A 21,266-nucleotide genomic window follows, 5' to 3' on the forward strand; every position below is an offset into this window, starting at 1 on the left:
ATAGATAGATAGATAGCCTAAACTAGTGCCATGTGTCCACAGTGGTGAGGAAGTCCTTTTTATGTGGTGCAACTTAAAAGTAAAAGTATGGCATCCAGATCCAAGGAAATTATAGTCCCGCTATACTCAGCTCTTATTAGACCAATAGTAATTGAGTACAGTGCGCCATTTGACATGTACTTGACTAGGCACTTACAGCAGCTGGAGTACCCTCAGAGTTTCCTCATCAAGAAAATACAGGGTGTAAACAACACGAACTATGCAGACAGACTAAAAGCCCTATACCTCTACTCAGTTTTCTACCGACTATTAAGGGGTGACCTATGCCTGACCTACAGGGCACTCACAAATCCAGTCCTGATGGAACTGCTGCACATCTTCAAGTCAGACAGCATGAAGGCCACCCGATCTAGAGATCTAAACTTGGTCATCAACTCGAACAAAACATGCTGGAGAGACAGATGTGTGCTTCTGAGATTGCCCTTTCCTTGGAACAGGATTCCTGTTCACATTAAGCAAAGCCCTTCCCTGGCCCTCTACAAACATAGTTTGGATCAATGGATTGGAAATCATAAATTCACAGCTGGGATAGTGCCCATGTCCATTAATGACAGGGACGATCTTTAAGATACTCAATGCAGACCTACAAATCCATGCCATCCTCTTTCCCCTAGGGGCCATATATTGGGCAAAATCAGATTATATTGGCTATGTTTGTAAGGGCCGTTAAGCCATTAGCCTAGTAATCTCCTATGAACCTTTGAACCTATGAACTTATCTGGGAGGGGAAGAGGGCAAGAGTTTTAAGTGGGATAAAGGTGATCCAACAGAACATGGTGACTTAGCATTACATGATTTTAAAGGGATATTTTAGAGTTATGCATTTAAAGCTCATATACGTAACACAAGCAGAAGGTTATAATTTAAAGTAGAAAGGGGTGGTGATGCAGATCTTTAAGAAGAATAATAACCATACGGAATATTATATTCATAAAGTTACAGAAGCATTGTAAGAACCAAGCCAACACAGGAATGGAGTAAGAAGATTCTGCTAACTGGGATAACTGCAAGTAGGGGTAATAAAATAGGCAAGAGGGAGCTGGAATTTACTGGAGAAAGCTGGCAAATTAACCTAGGTATTGGGAGCAAATAACTAGAGGGAAAAGGGTAATAGCGGTGGGATGAGGCCAAGTAGAAATTTGGACTACACGTTAGAGTCTGCCTTCTCCACAAGAGATTATGACAATGTAGTCCAAGAGAAAGGGACATGGGAGTCCTAAGTGAAAAACCTGCTCGTTAGACATTTTAGTCTAATCTAGAATAGAAACTGCTGTTAAAAAGGGATATAAAATAATGTATGATAAGTGCAAGAATCAATCAGAGGAGGTTAGAAAAGACTTGGGAAGAGAGACTGGAAAAGCACATTTACAAGGGAACAATGGGAGGACATATGTTTTTGCAGTCAAGTCCAGAACGTTTATCATTTTTGCTTAGAAGGTTTACATAGGTGTTTTTATACCCCAAACCAACTTTAAAGAATATTTCCTCAAGTAGATAGCAAATTGTGGCGGTGTAATGAAGAAGTAATTGGGAATGTGTTTTGGCAGTGTAATGAGCTGGCAGATTTTACAGATTTCCTGCAGAGTACTCTGTCAGAAATATTAGAGGAGCAAATGGCTGTAACTAAGGAAATGATTCTTTTGAGTTGGGACATAGTGTATGAATTGTCTCAACATGGTAAGGCCTTAAGTCTATTGACTGCCAAAAAAGCAGTTACTAAAATATGAAAATCAGAATATAAACCAACTCTGTTGGAAATGGAAGTGGGATCTTTAGAAAAAAGGAAGGAGCAAATTACATAGAAATAAATGAAGGTTGTAGGAACAATACGTGTTGTTCAGGAGGTGAGTAAAGCTTAATGGACAGCAGGAATTGGGCAATTTGTGTAATTTTGAACGGAATGACAGCTGTGAAAAAAACTTACGTAATGTAAAATGTATGTAAATGAAAAAAGTTAATTTTTCCCCTTTTTTCTTAATGTATGTGTACCCGTGTCTTAAGTGATAATTTAATAAATGTGTCAATCCCCCCACCCAAAAAAACAAGAAACGCACATACACTTCTTGTATGGGTGTGGCAATATGCTGTTGCTGATCCCCTCCTTTAAGTTGTTCAAACTAAGCGTAGCCACAGGCTATATCCCTAAATCCTGGTGAACTGCTCTAGTGATGCCCTTACACGATGATAAACACCTTCCATGGACCCTAGAAACTGCAAATCTGTCAGCCATATGAGTCTGATGTGTAAATCCATGCAGTACATCACCGACCTCACTAATCATGACATCAAAAGCATTGTGCTTAACTCATAACAATTTGGTTTTGCAAAGGAAAGGTCATGTCAGCTCAGTTCCTTTTTTTTTTTTTTTGGTGGGGGGCATCCACCTCATCCTAATGGCACTGCTACACAGTGCTGTTTGTCCATGTGGTTTTACCAGCTACTACTAACCCTCCTAGACTTGCTCCGTATCCTGCTGGGGCTGGTTCTGCAACCAAAGGGCATCCTGGAGGTTTCAGCTGTCCACATTCTGTTCAGAGGTTTTTTTTTGTATGCTCTAACAATATTCCCCAGCCCTTCTCTATTCTCTATGACTTTGTTCGAAGGCTACTCCTCTCCTTAGGAGGCATTATCAGTGAATGCCTTCCAAACAACGCCTCCCTGTCAGTGTCTCAGACCCCAAAATACTAATAGAGTCTGGGTTGCATGGGCTGTAGTTTGGGTTTTGTCCTTTGCCATGGTGCTGGCTTATGCCAATTGAGTCTTAGCTTCTTTAATAAGGTTGCTGAGGTAGCAGATAGCGATCATGCTGCCTGTCGTAGTCTGTCCAGGTTATTTGACACCATATCACAGGCTGGGATTGCAAATAAACTAATGGTTTTACATCTTGACCACTATGTGTTGAGATGGATAGCCAACTGATTTATTGGCAGAAGTTATATTATCCAAATAGGCCACCTGGATAAATAACTCCCTGTAAATCCAAGGAAGTCATCTTTCCCTTGTATTCTGCCTGGGTAAGACCCACACAGACAGCAGTCACAGCTGACATTGACTGTTTTCCCTCTTGAACTCTTTTCATGCCTATGCGCTTAAATGGAGAACTTTGTACAGGGATGGGGAAACTCTGTCACCACTCCCTATGTAATTCCCATGGAGTTGGACAGAAAAGGAAAAAAAAAATTTTAAGAACTTAATAAGTAGGACTTGAAGAAGGATATGAAAAGAGTAGAGTAAAGAGAGAGGTGAAAGCTAGAATTAGAAAAACGCCAATAAATATAGGTGTGGTGGAAACTAATGGAAATATCATGAACCTTGAATTAGTTTAATCACAACGATAAGAGAAAAAGCAAAGTTTTACTGGCAACATATACAGATTAATGATTTTTTCTTGCAGCATTTAAACAAGTTAGAACCATGCCACATGAGAGAGAAAGGTCTCAGCTTAGCCACCATTAATAAAACAATTAAAATTCTTCCACCAATGTTGGCTTTAAAAACTAAAGGTCGTCATCAAAAATGCACAGTATGTTTTCTTCCCTATGCTAAGTTTGTTCAAGTTGCTAAATGCAACAGTGATAATTGTCACAGATTTTGCCTCTAAATCTATAATACTTAATGATAATTAAAAATGCATTAGTTGTCTCCTGAACCAAACACTATTAGTTCTACCAAGGATGTGTTAATATAAGTACATTCTGCAATTCAGTAGAAATTTATCTGCCATGAAAATTACATCAAATTTCATTCTCCATCACCAAAAATGAGAGACATAATTATTATGTTCACAGATCTACAGTTATTGAATGCAATCTGCATATGTAAGATCAAGGCAAATTCATTAGTACCCAGTTTAACTTCAAGTTTACATGAGCTTAAAAACAACAGTGTAAGACTGTTCTGGCATGTATGAATTCAGATAAGTTTTATAATGAAACTAAACTGCACCCTCTATGTGTTAACCATGGCTTGGAGGCTGCATCATTCTTGTATGGAATGCTGCTAAGTCAAGTTATAGTTCTGTGGAGTGGAAGTGAATTCCTTTCTTTGAATGGAAGAAAAAAAACCCAAAACAGTACATAGCAGAGTTTGGGGTTCCACCTTGTTAGAGTTTTACACTGAAATCAATCGGGCAGATTTGTGCAAATAAGGGTATGTTGTTCGGAACCCTTAACCAAAGTGCAACTTCTGTAATGTTCAAAATAATAAAAATAAATAAATAAAATAAAACTTGAACGTAAAATGCAGGGTTGGGATAATCACCAGTTCAGCAAAAGAGGTGTTTTAATGAGAGAATTAAAGTCACCATACACATCATACTTTAAGCACTTTCATCACTAAGGAAGTGGGACTTCATCAGAATGAGTAACAAAATGTCACTCCCTTCTAAAATAGGAAAAAGACAGGTGACCCCAAAGAGCAATAAATCAATTAAAATCCATTTAAAAAACAGAGTGAAAAATATTAAAATATTTTTTCGTATACAAAAAGTCATGAATAGCAATCTACAAATCACAAGAACTGTACCAGCAAAATGCTAAGGGAAAGTTGCATTAGGGAACCAAGAAGTTAGTTTGATTTCTTACAGCTTCCCCCACCTACTGAAAAATGTTAATTGATCAGTTATCACCCTCCAAACGACAGGGGTGAAACAGTACTAAGCACATAAATGCCTGATGAGCTGCATATTGCTTTGCACCCTCAGTCACGGTATTTCCTGCAGTAAGTGACTTCTGTATTTTATTCCTTTTTTTTTTTTTTTTTTTTAAACTGAGATGCCTTCCCCCATCTAGTGCCTGTTTGGTGTGCTACCCCTGCCCTCACAAACAGTATGAAGTGTGTATACTCACTACTCTTACCGGTTTAATCTAACCTCTCTCCAAGTTTTCTTGGTTGTCCTAAAATAAATATCCTCTTCTTGCATGTCTATCCTGTTTTGTTGCAAGATTAAGTCTCTTGGCATTCCTAGAAAGGCATTCATTTGCTGTGCATACTCTTTGCCAAATAGGAAACCATCATTTGCTGAGGGTGCTTGCAAAGAAAGAAGCAGCAAATATTGGGTTGGTGTTCCGACACTTGCTTTTAAATGTTAAGATTAAAGATGTTGTATGGCTGGGCCCCCCAATCAGCATTATGCCCTAGGCAGTGCCCTAGGTCGCCTCGTTCTGGATTTGGCCCTGGTAAGACTTAGCTTTGTTGATTCTGATCTTAGTGGCTTTTCTCAGGTTGTTATATAGATTGTCTTGGTATTACAAGGGTCTGTTTAACATTCTTTCCAGCCATTATTTTTGCTTTTTAACAACTGGACAATTTGTGGAATTAACCAGGAAGCTTTATGTGCTTTTAGTTTTCTGTTTTTTTTCCTAGATACAGTTTGTTTTGCGTGGGAGTCAAAATGTTAAAATAGTGAGAATCTCCTCAGAGCAACTAGACTCCAGTCGATAGCATTGAGTTGTTTTAGGTTGCCTTATGTGGTTTCTGATGCAGTTCTATTTGTAATGTTAAGTGATGCTTTTTGGCAATATTTAATTCCCAAAGAGACAGAATTGGATGATCACAAAGAGAGTTTGGGAGAGTTTGTACAGAGTAACATGTATTAGCTATATTTGCTAATAATAGTATCTAGTTGTGAAAGTTTGTGGTAAGAGATTGCTTGCATCCTGGTATATTTAGTAACTAAGTGGGTCAGATTCATAGAATTGGAGAACTGAGTTTAGGTATTAGGGACCTGAGAATTTGAGGATTGATATAATCCATTGTAATCAATTTGTTGTGCTTTGCAAATGTGGCAGTATCGAATTATATTGTTTTGTAATTTTTTATGAGCTGGATGAAGGAAGACTGTAACCAGTCTCAATAAAGACTTTTTGTGTGACTGTATACACCTGTGTAGATGAGTGACCAGATGCAATCAGTGTTTGTCTTAAAATTGCTTTTGGAGATAAGAACAGCCTCGGTATTGTAGGTGTTTCTCACCAAAGTAATTACCCTGCCTATGTCTAGTACTGGGGTGATTGTCATGGAATAGGTTGTAGCTTTGAGTAATTGGAGAGGTTATATAGAAATTCATATTTTTTAATTAGAATTTAGTCGTGATTCTGTGATAAGGTGCCTACAAATAACCACATAGGTGGTAATCCATTAAGTATGGAAGAAGTAATTAGAGATTTGGGGACCAATGTAGATAGTAATCTCTCCTTTGATAATCATGTTGCCAAAGTGGTTAGAAAGACCTTCTATATAGCCCACCTTATCACGAAAGGGTTCGCATCTAGATCAAGAGAGGTCATTGTGCCCCTCTACCCATCACTCATCAGGCCCATAATTGAATACAATGCCCCTTTTGGGATGTACCTTACCCGACACCTGCAGCAACTGGAGAGACCCCAAAAGTACCTCACCAAGAGGATCATGGGTTACAAACAGATGTCCTATGCAGCTCGACTAAAGAAACTCCAGCTCTACTCAGTTGCTTACTGCCTACTCGGAGGCAATCTATGCCCGACGTACAAAGCCATGTCAAACCCAGAATTAATGGACATGCTCCACCTCAAAAAAAAAATCAAGTCCCTAAGAGCTACACGCTCCAGGGACCTAAACCTCAGCACAAAAATAAATAGGACATGCTGGAGGGACATATTCATTTCCCAAAGGCTCCCCTCAGTGTGGAATAGAATCCCATTTCATGTTAGACGTAGCCCCTTGCTGACCCTCTTCAAGCGAAATTTAGACGCTTGGATGGGAAATCGCAAATTCACCCCTGGGATCTCTCCTGTGCCCCTGCTAGACAGAGGCACAGTAAACTAATCTTAAAAGGGTACCTTCTGTGACCTACTTTACAGAGGCACAGTAGGCTAATCTAATAGGGAGGCGGAAGCCAAATACACTCTGGCTAGGCTTATAAATGCCCTAGGGCAGATAGCCTAGTATCTACCTATGAATTTATGAACCTATCTACCTATAATAGGGTTGTGTTGTTGGAGGCAAGTTTTAAGTTGGGCCCATTTATTACTTATGCAGAAAATACTTGCATTTGTTGTACAGGGCCTAAATTGAGTTGAATTTCTCCAGGAGGTAACAGAAGCATAACTGCTGCTGCGTTTGTCATACTTTGGTGAGTGAATGTAGGCATAATAAGAGGATGTGTGCAAGTGGCTTGTGTGATGAATGCAGTAATGAATTTTATCATGAAGATGTAGATATATTTTGGGATGTTTACTCACCATAATGAAGTAGAGACAGTGATGGAAGAGTTACGTTGGGTCTGAAAACGTAGGATGTGTGTAAGTTCTTGGGTGGTTTTTAGGTGTGCAGTCCAGGATACCATTAAAGTTTGGTTAATGACTTAAGTTCACACACTGGACAGATTAAGGCTAATGGAATCCAAGCCCTGTACCACAGGAAGTAGTTTATTAACATATTGTAGTCTTTCTTAATCCTCTGTGCTGCCAGACTTGTAATACACAGAAGGATAATAGGGTCATTTTGCTATTTTTTCATTTTCTTTTTTTAAGTAAGTGCAGTAAAATGAGAAGGGGATGGAGGAGAATAAATGTAGCCAACGCTGTTTTGGTTAAATTGTGATTGTAGCTGGAGGCTTTTACAGTGTAAATTAGATAGAGATTACTGGTGGAGAATTTTAAACAGTGGCTATTAGAAGGGTCATGTTTGCAGGATGCATGGAAGTAAGAGGGAGGAGTTAGAAGTACAAGAAAAGAGCCCCTGGGGTGGCAGGGGTTGGAGGTGGTGAGTGAGTGAAGTAGGTCACCAATCAGCAGATGCCAGTATTTAGGTATGTACTTAATATCAGTCTTGTTTAAAAATGTGATTAACTCAATGTGCAAGTAAATCAGTAATCCCTAAATGCAACAAATTTGTTACTGCTTACACCACTATAAAGAAATTGCTGTCCCAGGATGTTGGATGTTAGTACTGCAAACTATGCATTTAAAAAGAAATAAATATGAAAGGAGTAACATACAATCAGAGCTACAAAAATAATGATGATATAACCGAGTGCAGCACAGGTGTCACATTTTCTGTAGGTCAGTAGTGTCTTGAGTAAAAGCAGGATCAATATGTAGGACTCCACAGCCGAAAAGTAGCTATGGTAACCTGTGGGAGTCAAGGGTCAGTGCCCTGTGGCCCTGGAAGGATACCATGTCTCACTTTTACAGGTAAATGACAGACATTTACAGTTAGGAATCTGGTATACTAAATATACCAATACACTGAAATATACAAACTGTAGAAATACAAATGCACTGTTTAAGACTGCTACGTTACCTCAGCTCTGTAGACAGTCAGTAATCACAAGCGAGTTGGGATGTGAAAAAGGAAACAGTCACTGCTCTTATTTTTGTGTATTGTGGTCCATTCATCGAAAGGAAGAAGAGTGCAGGATACACTGTTGTATGTTTACAAAAAAATTTTATTTTATTTTTGGACAGTGCTGTGGTGCAGCGGTAGCATTGATGTCTCACAGCCAGAGGTTCTCTGGTTTGATTCTTGGCTGAAGTGCCTTCTGTGCGGAGTCTGCATGTCCTCCCTGTGTTTGTGTGGGTTTCCTCTGGGTGCTTCGGTTTCCTCCCATGTTTCAAACACATGCTTCTGGGACGTTTCTCCCTGTGCGTCTGCTGAAAATTGGCTTTGTTCCAAGTTGGACTTTCCCGGTAAACAAATGTTAAATAAAATAAATAAATATATATTTTTTTATTGCTTGCTTTTGTTTGCTGGGAGAGTCTGACTGGGCACAGGGCCCATTTTAATTGGAGGCACAGGGAGAAAAGTTCCATTGCATAAACAACTGTAATAGGCATAGTGACACTACCATTTGAAAGGTAGTAACATGCAGTAGTTTTTATAACATTTTTTCTAAGAGGGAAAACTGCACAGTAGAAAAGAAAAAGAAAACAGGAGAGAGATGAGGACAGCAGTTAGTGCAAAATTGTTTTTCCGTACTGTCTCCTACCTTCTGTAGTAACAGTAACTGTAACCAGTGTAAAATGTTAAAAGTAACCCTTGTCATCCAGGGGCAGTAACAAGAGTGCACTTAACATAAACTAAAAGCCATTGTAGAATATGAGATTACAAGCAGCTGTCAAATGTAGACTGAGGCTAAACTGCATATGTTTTAAGAATATCATCCGACAACCAAAGCTATTGCTACCCTTCCTGTACTCTAAACCCAGCTCCACTTAAGTTAGTTAATAATAAAAAAGAATCTATATACAGAAAAATGCACTAAAATCCCCCTCCCCCATCAACTCTCCTCGCTTTTCTCAAACCCATGGAACATAAATATAACCGTTCAGCTAAATGGAAAATACTTTACCTCCAAAATGGACCAGATCCTTCATATCTAAACTAAAAAAGCATAACTGAAATGTAGCTAAATTATAAAACTAATAAATGCTAACACAACTGCTAGAACACTACTGGAATAATACTAAAAATGTCTGATAGTAAATTGTATTCAGTAGCAAAATAGATTTCCTTCTTCCTGCTACAATTCCCATTGCAGTGATGGTAATTCATGTAGGTCATACATATATTCCGCCTAGGCTAATCCTTTCTATCTAGTAGTATGTAATGACCCTGTCCCAGGCCTTCCAGTAAGATTTTTTTTATGTCAGATACTTTATAACCTCTGTTTTAAACGCATGTTTTTATTAACAGGTGTACTTTGAAAACAGACCATTGGCTACGTGCAGTGCAAGCCTTCAGCAGTTTTGCGTAAGGTAGTGAGGAGATTAAATGTAAGGAATGGCAGATATGCAGATATTTCCACATATAAATATGTTTGGCCTGAAATCAGTTACAAAATTATTTCAGAATCCAATTTCAGCGAAGTCTTTCACCATTGTGAATAACCTCTAGTATTCCTTAGTCCTGGTCCAAATGCCAGCTTCTTAAAGCAGGGAAATCTATATTTGTCCAGATAAAGGTTGTGTATGTTAAAATTCTGCTATCTGTGGCCCAGTGTTTGTACTTCATCTGCAACAGGTGCTACCATTGCAGATGAAGTCTTCCAGTAGCCCCCTTCAAATCTTTTTGTAGAAGTCATCATTATAGATATTGCCAGTATTGGAAACTAGCTTTTCATGTAAGCAGTTTCCCATTTGTATGATTCTAGTGGCTAAGCCAAATAATAACAGCATAAGGATGGGGAAGAACTTTGGTCATAAAAGTACCCTTGAATGGATATTTACAGTGTCACATAAAGCATAATTAACTGTGGTATGATGTCAGTAAGTGACCAATTTTCAACATTTGTGTTTTGGAATTGCACAGAATTAGCAAACCAGCAGGGCTAACCACCCCGCAGTGTAAACCTTGGCTCAAGATGATTGTCACTGCGGATGTGACACCCTGACCCCATGTGCAGAATGGGAAAGGGGGTTGAGGGTGGATAAGTTTTGATACTTCAGAAGAATGAAAATATTTGTTCATTGCTAATCTGAAAAATAAAATGCACATTGATACTGTTTACATTTCTACTAGGTGATTTGGTAAACCTGTTTAACATTACCTTCCTCTTAATTTTGAACAATACTTTTTTTTTTGTTTAATAAAATGCATTGCAAGCAAATTAACCTTCATGGATCACTTCTGGTACAGTGAATCCCAGGGATCACTTCTAATCCATCCATCTATCCCCACCTCCCTTTTCCCATTGTTTTGCACATGGGGTGGGGGTGTCACTTCACCAGTGACAATCATCTAGAGCCAAGGTTTACACTGCCGTGTGGCTAGTCCTGCTGCAGTAGTTATTTCACACCACACATGCATACTAACACCTATGGCCAATTTAGATTGTCTAATCCACCTACTACATGTCCTTAGAATGTGGAAGAAAATCAGAGCATCAGGAGGAAACTCACACAAACGTATGAAGGACATGCACACTCCACACAGAAGGTACCCCCTGCCGAGAGCTGAACCAGGGAACCTCTTGCTGTGAGGAAACAAAGCTATTCACTATGCCACTGTGCCACCCATAATCATCTGATGCAATAAAGCATACCATTTTAATCAGTATTGAGCCTCAAGAGTCCACTTTACTAAGTTTAAAAAAATGATAGTGTTGACCAGCTTCTACATCCTGGGCATGATGGTAGTCCCTTCCTCTTCCTTCACTTTTCATAAAATGAAATGGCTGATCACTTTTTCCATTATTTTCTTGATGCTGTTCACAGAAGTGGTTCAAGCACGCGTGCCGGAAAGCAGATGACTTGAAGAATATTTGAGAGAGACAAGAAGAAGGCAAAACAGAATCGGAATTGCGTAGATATGGTAAGGCCTTGCTGTGTCTAATTATGGTGACTACCATAAAAGCAATTACTAGAAAAAAGAAATCAAAATCTAAACCAACTATATTGGAAGTAGTTAATATAGTAACAGAGATAAAACCACTGGAACTGAGATCTTTAGAAAAGGGTAGGAGCAAACTACATGGGAAAAATGGGAATTGTGGGAACAATGCATACAGAGGAGGAATGAGGTTTAAAAGATGGCAGGACTTAAATGGGGTATGTAATGTTTGACTGAAAATGATTGGGTAGATTGTAAGTGATGTATAATGTTTGCAACTGGGAGGATGCCATTATGGTTTATGATGTAAAATGCTTGCAAATGGGTTCGTGTCTGTGTGGTTTGCTTTCATTTATGTAGAAGTATGAGTATGTCACAAGCAATGATTTAATATGTTTTTTGTTTAAAAAAGGGGGCAGAAACTGAATCATTTATGTGATGTTACTTAGGTTATATGATATATAGCAATAAATGTGAAATGTGATGTTTGTTAATACAGTTTGATTAGTTTTTGTATAAATGTAAATGTAAATTTGCCTATGTCATAAGTAATAATTCAGTAAAGGTGTTTAAAAAAAAAAAAAGGACAAAAGGAAACAAGGACGTTCAGCAAAGAAATGGCTTGCATGAGAAAGACCTGTGACAGTCAAGACACTGAATCAAGATAGGTGGTAATAGTTGATGATACACCCCGACCCCATATAGAAAAATAGGAGGGTATTAATTATGATGAAAAATGGGAGAGTAATGGTGTCCACAGCCTTCTGCACAGCACACAATCTAATACTGAATGTCCCACCGCTGAATGCAATTATTCATCCTTTACCTGAAGTGTTGGGGGTTGGCATAATGGTGAAGGTGTTAAGTACAGGGTTTGATTTCTGGGAAACATGGCTAGGCTTAAAAAGGCTCCCTGGGGTCTTTAGTGTAGTAATTACCTATGAACCTTTATGCAGTTAACTGCTTGCACAGTATATAGATCCCTAACAAGGCTTAAGCCTGACTCTCCAACCCTGAATAATCTTCTGCTGGGGGTTTTGTAAAATGATGGCTACATTTATTGCCTATCCCTTTTTGTCTTAGTTAGACACTGACTCAGGAGTTACAACCCCAGTATTTGAATGAAGGCCTTAGTAGTACCTTTTCATAGAGTGGAATGTTCCACTACCATTAACAACTTTCAGTCTTTCTCCGTTCATATCACTGCTATCCAGAATATTAGAGAAATGCATTCATTACTGAGTTGTCGGAACTCTGAATCTGACCCTCAACATAGTTTTAAATCAAAACATCATACTGGAACTGCCCTTTTACGTGCTGTTGATTACATCCATAATCAGCCCAGTAATAATGTGCATGTTGGAGCACTCTGCCTTGACTTGTTTAAGGCTTCTGACTCTGTGAGCCATGCAGAGCTACTTAGTTTTCTCATCCTGCGGTCTTGCATCTGGTGAGTCAGATATTTCACCAGCTACCTTGCTAGTAAAGGACAGTTAGTCATGAAGTGTTGGACAGTCTCCCAACCTGTTGTAGCAGACCTTGGTGTACTGAAAGGTTCACTCCTAAGTCCATTGTGATATATAGACTTGATTAGTGTTACGGTTAACCTTTGTGATGAATCACTCTTTTTACAGCAGGCAGGCGACATCATGTCACCATCTTCCTGTCTGAGTCTGCACCTGTGCAGTAAGTTGTTTTAACTACAAAACTCTTTCTAGGCCTTACAAATCTGGTTCACTTCACAGTGCGTTGTCCTCACCAAGTATGAGTTTCAGCCTCCTAGGCATTGTCTTACAAATCATCCTGGCTTATCTTCAGATTATATCCATAATCCATCTCAAAGCCATTGTGAATCCAAACTTTAAGATCAACTCGCTTGTCTAATCATTGGTTGAAGAAGTAGCCGACATTAAACTTTTGGGCTGCATAACTGATAGGCAGCTGAAATTTGACAAACATATTGCTGTGGTTATCTGAAGAACTAACTAAAAGCCAAGGAAAGTACACAGAGCAAAGCCTTACCTCATTTCCATCTGATTAATTGCCACTGTTACTACTTATCCTCATCATTTCATCATTCCATCTCATTAATTACCACTGTTACTACTTATCCTCATCATTCCATCTCATTAATTACCCCTGTTACTACTTATCCTCATCATTCCATCTCATTAATTACCACTGTTACTACTTATCCTCATCATCCCAACTCATTAGTTACCACTGTTACTACTTATCCTCATCATTCCATCTCATTAATTACCCCTGTTACTACTTATCCTCATCATTCCATCTCATTAATTACCCCTGTTACTACTTATCCTCATCATTCCATCTCATTAATTACCCCTGTTACTACTTATCCTCATCATTCCAACTCATTAGTTACCACTGTTACTACTTATCCTCATCATTCCATCTCATTAATTAACACTGTTACTACGTATCCTCATCATTCCATCTCATTAATTAACACTGTTACTACTTATCCTCATCATTCCATCTCATTAATTGCCACTGTTACTACTTATCCTCATCATTCCATCTCATTAATTAATACTGTTACTACTTATCCTCATCATTCCATTTCATTAATTAACACTGTTACTACGTATCCTCATCATTCCATCTCATTAATTAACATGGTTACTACTTAATCCTCATCATTCCATCTCATTAATTAACTGTTACTACTTATCCTCCTCATTCCTAATTATACGTTTCCCTTTTTTTTGGCAACTTTGCTCGTCACTTCATGGTAAACCTGACCTATCTGTAATAAACTTGTTTGGATGCAATGCACAGAGGACAAACTTGTCATTATGTCTCACTGCGAGAACTTCACTGACTGGAACTTGACGTGCTGGGTGTATCTCTGTTAAAATTTGCACATGAAATTATATATTCAACAAATTTGGTAATGCTTATCACTCTGCTTCCACTTGTAAGCAATCGGATTGACTTCCTTACAGTCCTACATGTATTTCAGCCACTAAAAGTTTCAGATTTCATGCAAAAAAAAATAAATCTGCTCAATTGCTGTTGTAACTCTGGTATTACTTAATTCTCACAACCTCAAACAAGTACATTTATCTTGTATAATCTTATTATATACCGTCTAAAATCAATTTTAACACTTATTTTTGTATATGTATCCTACCTCTGGTAACTTAATTCATGTAACTAGTTCCTGCCTAGCTCTTCATATTCTGGTCTAGTTCATGCTTTGTATTTAAACAAACCTTACATGTCCAAGTCTTTGCTGCTACTTTCTTATTTATCAGGACCTGACTACTTAATGTGTAGGCATTTTAATCTTATGTTCTTGCAGTCTTTAGTTCTGTAACTGGTAGCTGCTACTTGTTGTCCAACTATTCTTATATTCATAAATTGCATGTTTTTGTAACTAGCTCCCTGTTATCATCACAGCTACTTATCTGTATGTGTGTTTTTTATTTTCTGTTTATTGTACATATTGTTTTTGTGCAAAAACTTTTTCTGTTTGGAGAACTTTTCTTTTTTCCAGGACTCCAGTGAAACTAGGCTTTCTGTAAGGACATTGCTGCTCACTGGTCAACAAATATACTGCTTGCTTTTTCATTGCTTGTTTGTTTGTGTTTATCCATTATTTTGCATTACACTTACTTGATGGCAGAAGGAAAAATAAGCATTTCTAGTTTTCCCTTTTAAGGTGGCTTAACAGTCTTCGTCCTTTACCAACTGTCCCATGTCTTCTAGTATACTACAGTGATTTCCCTATTCATAACCCATTTTGGTACTCCATTCATTGGGTATACAACTCTTTCTATTAAAAAGTACTTTGAGGTCTAGGGAGTGGTTAGCTATTATGTGTTAATCTGCTACCTGTGCCCCCCCCCATCCTTGTTCAGAATGACCCCTTAGCATCTCACTGATATTATTTTGTGTGCCCATATTATAATGATCTGACCCCTTGTTTCTTCTGGCTTTAAGTTAGAAGAGTTCTGCCGGCTGTTGCCTATGACCGTATTCCTTGTCCTACATCTTGTGGATCTTTATGGCAGCTTTCTTCTGAATTCCTTCCAGCACTTTGATACAGAAGCATAGTTGGCTTACACAGCTCTCTGTGCAAGTACCACAGACTAGCACACCACCCCCTCAGCTCTTCAAGTTGTTGTTGTGTCTTTCAGCTTTTCCCGGTTAGGGGTCGCCACAGTGGAACTCCGGTCTGCTAATAATTGGCAGTTGATTTTTACGTGCTGAGTTGCTGGTGAAGAGTAAAAAAAAAAAAAAAAGACTTCTACAAAACTTGCATGTAGACACTACCAAATCCATGTGCCACCAGTTTGCTTCAGTTTAGACCACACATGGAGCACCACAGTGCTCAGGTTTGACAGAAAATACATTAATGACTGGTAAAAGTCACTATTGCACTAATGAGCAATTAGGATGGTGGATGGCTGATCATGCCCCCTAATACTTTGTGCCAGGGAAGTTGTCCCTTTTGCCCCACCCTAGCTACATTACTGCCCCAATAATCCTTTTCCTTATATAGCCTTCAGAACTGCATGCAGTACTCAAGGTTTGGTCAGACCAGTGCTGCACTGATTGAAGGTGTTAGCTTTCTGCTTTTGGAATCTTTTCTTATGAGGATAGACCCTCATCCCCTAAGTGACCTCCCCACCCTATTCCTCTAGAAGGTGATGGGGATTGGTTTGATTCCTGGTTGTGTGGGACAGGCTGTTATTTCTTGCAGGGGCCTGTAAGAAGAGGCTCCTTGTCTGCTGTCTCAATGTTGCCTGGTCACCCTTGTGACTGATACTGTCTGGGTGGGATGTACTTTGATTCAGTCTGTTGAACAACCTGCCAAGGAGGGTCCTCACACTTAGTTGTAACATTTGTGTTCTTAATAAATCAGCTGAGCTACACCGAGGACCCATCTTAATAGTCCAGGAATTTCCTTAGGTAGATTTGTTTCCTCTACTCAGGACCAGTTTCCTCACATGCTAACTGGAGTGTCCTTGTAAGGTGGGCAAGTATATACTTGTGTATCATTTGGTTGTGATGAGTGAAATCACAGCATTTGTCAACACACTGAATGTCACCATGCTAAAAGAGGGTTATCTACTTAGGATCCGTCAAAGAGGGTGCCCAAAGTAAATCATGTAATACATTAACTATTTCCTCTTTACTTTACAGGCTGTCAGACTGTATCTCTTTGAGCTGCTCTTGTTCAGAAAAATAATTTCTAAGTTATTAATCTTAAGATGTGTAGAATGGGTTATTTTTTTCTACACTTTATTTAGCTTTTTTCCTAGACAGACAATGAAATGCAGCCCTTTCCTCTTTCATGCCATGGCTCTAATCTTTTTTGTTTCCTTGCCCAACCTAAATGTTTCTTTCCAGCTGCACACATGATTCTGACTAGAACTTAAGAAGCCTGTTGAAGTTATGTGTGACTTTAACTGGCTCTGTACTCATCTTTCATCGCACACTTTTTCATGCATGGAACTGTTAAATAGCATGAACTATGTCTTCTGCTTGTTACAGAAAAGTCCCTTATTGAAAGTTAACTTGGTCAGTAAAACTACCGTACTGCCTCCCCAGTCTGAACTTCAGGGCAATGTGCAGTATAATCGAAGCAAGATTTAACCTACTTTACAGTAAAAAAGTAACCACATGTTGTGTGTGTTGATTCTGGACAGCTTTCCATAAACAAAGTAATCAAAAGTGTTACCAAATGAAACAAAATATTCAAGATAACTTTCAAGCAAAATATTTTTTATGGTAGAGTGGCAAACTCCTTAACACAGTCTAGTACAGGTTGTACTTCACTTGTTGCCCTGCATTCTAAACTTCTCTAATCATTTTGAAAATCGTTGCTGTTCAGGGCAAGACAGTCATCCCTCCATGACCTTTTTCAAGAAGTTTTGCAGTCTGACCGTCATTGTACAGGTGACTAACATGAGATATCTGTCTCCCTCTTTGCATCTTCATACTTGTAAAACACCCAGGCTGTATCCTGTATTGTTTGGTACATCTCATTTTCAGGAAATTCCTTTGTCTGATTTCAAACTGCTGTTAAGTCAGCATTTAAATCATTCACCCAGATCAGAAAGATTAGGTTAGTGTTGATATTTCTTTCCTAGATCAGAAAGAAATGCATTTGCCAGAATGGAGAAATTATCCCAAACAAGAAGCTTGGTTTTCTGCATTTAGAAGACAAATGAGCAAATGAGCTAATACATCTTATAACTTCTATTAGAAAAAACTGCATCCCCAATTAACAGCTTGCCTCATAAACGTCTTGACTTTTCTAGGCTGTACTTTTTATTAATATTCTGTTCTTTCTTGTATCTCTCCTTCAACTAAAGTCAAAGTAACCACGTCTGTTCTTTGAAATTCTAGATATATATGTTAGGCAGAAAAAACAAGCCTGAAAATGTGCTAAAAGCTTTAGTAAGATTTGAAAATGCTTCCCATATGAAATAGTATGTACATTTTGATTAACTGCATTGATTGCATATTACTGTTTCCCTTGACAAAGTGAAATACTTTTGTATTTGTGTTATTTCATGTAGTGTAGCGTAGCTTAACTAACCAAAGTGCTGTTTATTTTCTCTTTCCTTTTTGATGCTAAAACGTAATAGCTCAATTCATTGCGCTTATTTAAATTGAAATATTACCACAATTTTTTACTGCATTCACATTTTGTTTGGTCTTGTGAAAAATTGCAGACAGCATTTTAAACTTTGACCATTATGTATATTTCAGAGTTAGAAAAGCATATTCAGTAGCCCATCTAATTCTTAACGGCATGTCTAGTTGCTCGGAAATTTCTGTGCCACTTTGTACATCACTAATCTTATCCATTAATAAGTGTTGTACTTTGTAGCCCTCAAACTAGATAGATACCATGAAGTACTTGACAAGGTAAATTCATTCCCAGAAAAGTCAGTGGGTTGAAAAAACTTTTAACATTTCAGAAAGGGTTCAGTAGCTATCATTTTATTGTATTTCCTATGGGTTACTAAGAGGTGACCTTTGGTGTACAAGGCAGTGTCTCATCAGGTCCTGTTTGCAGGTTATTGCCTGGAATGCACCACTGGTAAAGCTGTCATGAGAAATGGGAACTTTACTAAAAACAAGTCATCTTAGGGAATAAATTTACACTTTTATTTACACAACACCTTCAAAGACTATAGAGCATGCATTCCCCTGGAATCAGAATAGGGCAATCCTTGAATTAAAAGTCATATTGTGAATGTAGAAAGTACAAAAGATCATCAGACGGTTGTGGCCTTCAGGCTTCTTGAAGGCCAGTATGGTGTAAGCTAAGTTTGACAAATGAACTTCTGATTTCTCAAACCTTGCATTCTGTGTTTTGTCCCAGAACATCTCCAGTAAAACAAGTTGTCCAAAAAACTGATATTATATGCATTGTCCATTAAACTGTGCATGAAGGTTAAAAGGATTTTTTTTCTGTAAAATTCTGTTCCAGACGTATGTAGCATAGTCTTTTGCAAAATATCTGTTAAGATTAAAACTACCTATTAATTGCAAGAATGGCCATACAAAATGGCTACATTGCTTCAGCTTATGGTTTGAATTTAGATGTGCTTTTTCAGCTTAGATGTGTTGGTCTTTAAAGGAACTTTCAAAGTTTCAGTCAGTAGCCTTTATGGTCTAATCCCTGTCCACCTTGTGAATATAGTATTGTGACCCAATGCACATCTTCATAGTGTTGGCACTTTTTTTGGATTTTTTGCTACTTGTTAGGATCTGCACCCAGATTCTCTCCTGTCAGTAGAAACTGCTTGCATCTCCCTTTAGACAAAATCTGCTACTTTTGCTCACCTTTCATACAATCTAATTTGTATTCACCCTATCCTTTATCGGTGAAGCACCAAAATTAGAACAGATTTTTTAGGCACAGTTTACTTGTTTTGACTGAAGAAATTCAACACCCAAATACTTAATTTCTGCTTATTTCCATGGATGTCAAGTCAGACTGTGTGGTAGTATTTATTTATTTGCATTTGTTTATCAAGGTTGTACATGTTGGCATATGTTGTCCGTTTTCAGTGGAGGCCTAGGGAGAAAAGCGCCAAATATGAACACGTACAAAAAGCAGATAAGAAAAAATGCACAATGACTTTAAGCAAAATGAATACAAATGATAAAACACAGCGTTTTACAAAAGACAACAGAACATAGTAAATAAATTATTTAAGTTTTGAATAAATGCTAATATACAAGTACAACAGTGGTTCAAATCAAACAAGTGGATGGAGATAAAAGAGAAAGACTTTTGTGACAGCAAGGAAAAGGGTATGTAAAAGTAACGTGTTGGTGGAAATTATTTTTACACAGCAATGTACAGAAGGGTCAAGGTAAGAAGAAAAGTTTGAGAGGCAACAGCAGGGAAGCGAGTAGAGGTGCCACACCAGGGAAGCGAGTAGAGGTGCCACACCAGGGAAGCGAGTAGAGGTGCCACACCAGGGAAGCGAGTAGAGGTGCCACACCAGGGAAGTGGTTAGAGGTGCCACACCAGGGAAGCGATTAGAGGTGCCACACCAGGGAAGCGATTAAAGGTGCCAGAACAGAAAGAGGTAAAAAGTCACGAAAGAGGCAAGTCACGTATTGGATGTGATAGATGTAGAAATAGATGACTAATAGATGAGCTGAGTAAGAAAAAAGGTTGAGTAAGAAAATATAAAATTACTGTTGTGAAGAGTGGATTTGAGGTGTCTCTGTATGATTTGTTACTGGGTAGAGGGAGATGCAGAAAGGATGTGATGTGAAAAGGAATGAAAGAAGATGGAGAGAAAAATTCAGATAGTGAGCCAGGCAGTGTTGAAGGGGAATAGCAGGGTGTGGTTTGGTAGCAGCAATAATAATAGTAGTAGTTTTTTGAGCACCATTGTTCTGTTTCTGCTCTATGATTTGGTTGTGGCTGACCATGCCCGGGCTTCAGGGTTTCTTCTGCATTGAAGAGTATGGATAAAATTGAAATAAGTATCAAAAAGTGCACTGCTTTCAAATGTCTTGTTTTTATTCTTTGGCCAATATTCTTTATCCTCCCCCTTGATTTAATAGTGCTCAGAGCTTCCCATGCAATTGAAGAGCATGGTCAAAATTTATTAAAACCAACCATCAGAAAAAAAGTGCAGTGCAATGCAATTAAACTTTGTTAGTAAGAATATGTGTAAAAAGAAAACAAACCTATGAACTAAGTAAAATGCCTAATTTCTTTACCTTGCTATATTTCACTTTTAAGCCTTTGGTGTCTATAGTTTTTATATTCATGTCCTATATTAATAAATTGAGCACCTGTCCTAAGTCCTAAGCTAACACTCATGTCCTTGCACTTTTTCCTTATTAGAATTTTATCTTGCATGTGTAAACATCTTAATCTTTTAAGATGGAGTTAAATCTTGATGGTCACTTTTAAGATATTTGATCTATTAAGATGTTTTCAAGTAGGAAGTGGTTTCTCTACCTTTACATAATGTGTTTTTTGTTTTTGAATAAACTGTTTTTTTTATCAGATGCTTTTCGGGCATGACACAGGACTCTAAGGCAAGGTTAAATACAGTGTGTACGTGTTTGCGTTTGTGTATAATGTAGAGTACCTGAAGAACTGTCTTAAGTAAACCAGAGTACTTGTGTAAAATGCACACAGATCTGGTTAGAATATGTAGACTCTAGAAGTGACGAGGTATGGATTTAACACCAGGTCTTGGAGCTGTGAGGCAGTAGCTTTATTTCCTCTGCAAAGTGCAGGCTACTCCCCTCAAAATGTTAGCACCTTGATTTTTTTCTGTATTAACCTTGATTTCAGCATTATTTCCCTTGTGCGTATCCTCTGTCCCCCACCTCTGATTTTCTTTCTTTAAGAAACTTTATTCATCCTT

At 38.2% G+C, this 21,266-nt stretch overlaps 1 protein-coding gene across 8 annotated transcripts in view; it reads left to right on the top strand.

Annotated features, from left to right (window-relative positions):
* Window positions 1-21,266, top strand: part of GATAD2B (GATA zinc finger domain containing 2B) — a 1,632,840-nt gene that overhangs the window by 290,028 nt on the left and 1,321,546 nt on the right. For 5 of the 8 annotated variants that reach the window (XM_044079738.1, XM_044079745.1, XM_044079744.1 and 2 more), the window contains exon 2: window positions 11,256-11,352. The exons of the other annotated variants lie outside the window; for them this stretch is intronic. The gene's annotated coding sequence lies outside the window, so the exon portion shown is untranslated. The remainder of the gene's footprint in view (window positions 1-11,255; window positions 11,353-21,266) is intronic. 8 annotated transcript variants of the gene reach the window in all.

The sequence above is a fragment of the Protopterus annectens genome, chromosome 8.part0, assembly GCF_019279795.1.
Source record: "Protopterus annectens isolate FY-2018-M chromosome 8.part0, PAN1.0, whole genome shotgun sequence".
Taxonomy (NCBI): Eukaryota; Metazoa; Chordata; order Ceratodontiformes; family Protopteridae; genus Protopterus; species Protopterus annectens.